The sequence below is a fragment of the Hevea brasiliensis genome, unplaced genomic scaffold, assembly GCF_030052815.1.
Source record: "Hevea brasiliensis isolate MT/VB/25A 57/8 unplaced genomic scaffold, ASM3005281v1 Scaf607, whole genome shotgun sequence".
NCBI lineage: Eukaryota > Viridiplantae > Streptophyta > Magnoliopsida > Malpighiales > Euphorbiaceae > Hevea > Hevea brasiliensis.
In genome coordinates, this window is record NW_026615148.1 from 7877 (window position 1) to 13430 (window position 5554).

At 36.6% G+C, this 5554-nt stretch overlaps 1 non-coding gene across 1 annotated transcript; it reads right to left on the reverse strand.

The window, feature by feature from the left end:
• Positions 1 to 2608: 2608 nt before the first annotated feature.
• Positions 2609 to 2714, reverse strand: LOC131177590 (small nucleolar RNA R71). The gene has a single exon (XR_009146996.1). It is a non-coding gene; the product is annotated as a small nucleolar RNA R71 (small nucleolar RNA).
• Between the last annotated feature and the right edge of the window lie 2840 nt (positions 2715 to 5554).

Here is a 5554-nt window from a genome sequence, read left to right on the forward strand (position 1 = left end):
CATAGTCCTTCAGAAACTCCATCCATCTCCTCTGCCTCAAGTTTAAATCCCTCTGTTGGAAAATGCACTTCAAACTCCTGTGGTCAGTGTATATCTCGCACACTTCACCATACAGGTAGTGTCTCCAGATCTTTAGTGCAAAGACTACAGCCGCCATTTCCAAATCATGGGTAGGGTAGTTCTGCTCATGTCTTTTTAGTTGCCTTGAAGCATAAGCCACTACTTTCCTATGCTGCATCAAAACATATCCCAAACCAACCCTGGAGGCATCACAGTTGATGCACACATTTTGCATAGTCATTTAGGTCTAATTTCATAATCATTTTATTTGGTTATTAGTCATTTTTTTAGCTAATTTCATTAGTTAATTAGTTAGTTTTCCATAGTTGTCTATTTTTCACTAATTTGTATTTTTTATTTTGTTTTGTAGGAAAAATGGTGTTTTGAAGGACTAAAGAGAATTTTGCCATTGAGGAGTGTCTTCTGACAAAAGATGCCAAAAACAAGTTTTCAAGCTGAAATATGCATTGACCAAGCGTGCATAACTTGCGCATAAGCTATGCGATTCTGCATAAGGAGGAAGAACAACATTCCCGAACCGGCGAAATGTGCATAAGGAGGCGCACGACTTATGCACATTCTCACCTCCCTTATGCGATTCACGAAATTGTGCATAACCTATGCACCAAGTCATGCGACCGCATAAGTAACCCAGAATCAGCGAAATGTGCATAAGGGATTTGCATAACTTATGCGATCCACTTATCTGATCCATAAAGAGTTCATTAATGAAGTGGCGAAGATTCCTTAATGTATTCCTCCTAGAACATACTATTTTAGGGCTCCATGTCGGAAAAATGCTATAAATAGTCCCATTTTCTCATTTTAGAGGGGAGAAAAAGGAGCAAAGGAAGAAAGGAGGAGGCTAAGCGAGAATTTGAGAGTCATTTCACCTTCCACACCATTTTCAACTAAGATTTGCAGATTTCTTTCTTTCTTTACACTTTTCTACATTTCTAGTGTTTAATTACTTACTTCTTAGCTTAGATTAAAGCTTTATTTCCATTTAAACTCATCATATCTTGTAAGCATTATGGATAGTGAGTAGTTTACTTTTGATTCTGAGTAAGGGTTGTAATATTTGAGATATTTTGTGGATTTTGATTGGGTAATCTATATTTTGTGGTCTTAATGAGTTTTATTCATTTCTTGTATGCTTAATGACATGCTTAATGTAGGATCCCATTGAGTAATGTTCTTAATCCATGGTTGAAGCAGAAAGGAGAAGGCCTTGTGATAGATAATCGGAAATTGGACTTAATTAACTTAGACCTAGAAATAGGCTAAGGATTAAGAGGATTCATAGATTAATTAAAGAACTTAATGGGTCTTAATTAATTCTAACTCCACGAAAGTAGGATTAGTTTGATTAAGGCACTCTTTGTCTCACTCGAAAGGGAATTCAAAGGATTTAAGAATTAATCTCCTTAAAACCCATTAGTATCACAAGATTGGATAACCAATTTAAAATCCCAAAATAGCTTGAATATGAAATCCAGAACTACGGAATCGCCTTTTTACCATTGTTAATTTCTAATCGAATTTAATCATTTGCCAATTTAAATATTGCCATATTTGAACTTGCTTATTTCTATTTGATGCAATTTTAGTTTAATTAATACATTGTTGAATAGAATATTAATTTTGCACATTTAGATTTCACACCCCATTACCCATTAATTCATCATTTTAATCTAAGTAAATACTTCAATTTAGTCAACTTTTATATCGAAAATTCAATCATTAACACAACTCCTCGTGGGATCGATATTTTCTATACTACTTATGCGACCGTGCACTTGCGGTTGGGGCGCATCAAGTTTTTAGCGCCGTTCTTGGGAGTTGTTTGTTTAAGATTGAATTCTTGATTATTTTAGTTGTTTTTTGTTTTATATTTGTTATCTTTTAATTTTGTGTTTGTTTGTTCTTTTTAAGGTACTTTAATCTTTTATGAGAAGAGCTAGAAGCTCAAGTGACACAACCTTACTGTTCAATCCTGAAATTGAGAAATTTTGCAAGGCCAACAAGAAAGAAACCGAGAAAAAGGAAGGAAGGCGAGAGAGAAACCGAAATTGAAGCAAATATGGTGATGAAAGAATTAGAATTGGTGTTGGTAATCTTTGGAAATGGTCAAAACAATGAAAATGAAGCCCAAGGAGAAGAAGTTGTTAATGCAAGCGTGCCTAGGGAAGTATGATGGATCATGCTTTTCCTCGTTTTGATGACTTGAGAGAGAGCATAGCAAGACCAAGGATTGATGCGACGATTACAAAATGGATTTTGGAGTTCTTCAAATGATCCAAAACTCTCAAGTTGGAGGACATCCTTCTGAAAATCCACACACACACCTGAAGAAGTTTGCTATGATTTGCGACATGCAAAAACAACCTGGAGTATCTGATGATGCAGCAAGATTGAAGCTATTCCCATTCTCTTTGAAAGATAGAGCATTGGATTGGCTTGATTCTTTACCTCACAACTCCATTACAAATTGGGAGCAACTAACTGATGCATTTCTTGCACAATATTTTCCACCTGGAAAAACTCAAGAGTGAGAATCAAATGACATCTTTCAGACCAAGAGAAGATGAAACTCTCTATGAATCATGGATGAGATGGAAGGAATTGGAAAGATTATGCCCACATCATGCCATTCCAAAATGGATGATAAATCAGAATTTCTACACAAATGTCACTCCTGCAATCAGAGGAATTATTGATGCTCAAACAGGAGGAGAATTCATCATTAAGCATGAAGATGAAGCTTATGAGTTATTAGAAAATTGCAAAGAATACTCATCTTTGGAGTAGTCCAAGAGGACCAGCTCCAACTCGAGAAAGGCAATTTCTTTGGGATGTATGATCTTGATCCATTCAACATGATTAATGCAAAGTTTGATGCACTTACAAATGTCCTTGCTAAGAAGATGGAAGATTTGAGTATGTTGGTTAGTTCAACATCATCAGCTGGAAGTTCACAACAAGTGGCTTATGCGAGGAAACTACCGGTATGGAGTAGATTATGGAGAACAAGCGGCATATGTTGGTAATTATGGAAACAAGCAAATGGGAATCCTTATTCTCAAACTTATAATCCAAATTGGAGGAATCATCCCAACTTTTCATGGGGCAATCAGCAAAATCAAGTTCAAAATCGAATTTTCAACCACAACGACAAAGTCAAGTTCCATATCGACAAAATAGGCAACCATTGCCCAATTTTATTGAGAAAAATATGAACCCCCACCAAAAGCGGCAAGACGAAATTCCACCATGAAGCTTTATTGCAGTGATTCTTGCCAATCAAAATAAGCATGATGAGGAGATGAGAGAGGTGAAAGCAAATTTGGAACAAATGCAAACACACAACAGAATCTTTGGAAAACCAGTTGCACAACAAGCATCTTCCTCAAGTGCCAAATCTTTTGGAAAGCTTCCAAGTCAACGAGAAAATCCAAGAGAGCATTGTCAAGCTATTACTTTAAGAAGTGGTAAAGTTATAAATGATGAGAAGAGTGAAAGCAGTGAGAAGAGAGAAAATGAGAAAGGCGTGAGAGTGGAAAACAAGAGAGTGCAGAAAAATGTAAGGAGAAATTTGAAGAAAAAGAAGAGAAGTATATACCTCCTGAGCCCTACAAGCCACAACTTCCCTTTCCTCAAAGATTTCACAAAGCCAAGCTTGATAGGCAATTTGGGAAGTTCTTAGAGGTTTTGAAGAAACTTTACATAAATGTGCCTTTTGTTGATGCTCTTTCACAAATGCCCTCTTATGCAAAATTCTTGAAAGAAATTCTCTCAAATAAGAGAAAACTTGAAGATGATGAAAGCGTAGCTTTGTGAGGAAGAATGTAGTGCTATCCTCCGGAGAAACTTCCTCCAAAGCTTAAGGATCAGGAGTTTTTCAATTCCATGCCACATTGGAGAGTCTTGTTCTACAAAAGCTCTATGTGATTTAGGGGCAGCGTTAGCCTTATGCCCCTTTCTATCTATGAAAAGCTCAACATGGGAGATCTAAAGCCAACCCACATTTCTCTTGATTGGTGAGAACAATCAAGTATCCTGAAGTGATTTTGGAGAATGTGACACTGAAGGTTGGAAAGTTCTATATAACTGTTGACTTTGTCTTATTGGAAATGTAGGACGATTGAAATATTCCAATTATCTTGGGAGACCCTTTCTAGCTACTGAGGAGCATTGATTGATGTGAAAGGAGAAAAGCTTACTCTTAGAGTTGGTGAAGAAGCGATTAATTTTCAATATCAATAACACTATGAAAAAGCATCATTCTGAAGCTGATACTTGCTTGAGAGTTGATATTATTGATGAGCTGGTTGAAGAACACTTCAGAAAGAAATATCCAGAAGATCCACTTGAAAATTGTTTGGTTCATGGAGGAGGCATAGACTATGACAACCCTCATGTAGCTGCATATACTCAACACTTAGAGGGAAGTCCACCATTCATTTTCTGCTCCAGTTTTTCAACTCACACAAAAGGAAAAAGCTGAATTTAAGCAATCATCATTCAAGGAAGAAGATGCACCTAAGGTAGAACTTAAGCAACTTCCTTCTCAGCTCAGGTATGAATTTCTTGGCACTAATAACACTTATCCAGTAATTGTAAATGCAAACTTGAGTACTTTAGAGGCTGATAAGTTGTTAAGAGTGTTGAGAAAATTTAGGAAAGTTTTGGGATACACCATAGATGACATTAAAGGAATAAGCCCACATTTTTGCATGCATAGAATCAGTTTGGAAGAAAATTGTAAACCATCTATTGAACATCAAAGGAGGTTGAACCCAAATATGAAAGAAGTTGTTAAAAAGGAGATTTTGAAGTTGCTTGATGCAGGGATCATATATCCCATCTCGAGACGATGCCAGGTAAGCCCGGTACATTTTGTCCAAAAGAAGGGTGGAATAGCGGTGGTCAAAAATGAATATAATGAATTATTTCGCACTAGAGCGGTGACTAGTTGGCGAATGTGCATAGATTACAGAAAATTAAATGTTGCCACTAGAAAAGATCATTTTCCACTTCCCTTCATTGATCAAATGTTGGAAAGACTAGCTAGGCATTCTTACTTTTGCTATTTAGATGGATATTCAGGTTTTTTTCAAATCCCTATCCATCCAAATGATCAAGAAAACCACTTTTACTTGTACATATGGATCCTTTGCTTAGAGTTTGATGCCATTTGGGTTGTGTAATGCTGACCACTTTTAGGAGGTGCATGATGGCAATCTTCTCATTTCATTGAAGACATAATGGAGGTTTTTATGGGCGATTTTTACATTTATGGATCTTCTTTTGATATATGCTTGGCTAACCTTTCTAAAATTTTGCAGCGATGTGCAGATACTGACCTTGTGTTAAACTGGGAAAAGTGTCATTTCATGGTTCAGGAAGGGATAGTGCTTGGACATTTGGTGTCTAACAGAGGAATAGAGGTTGATAAAGCCAAAGTTGAAGTGATAGAGAAGATGGCTCCTCC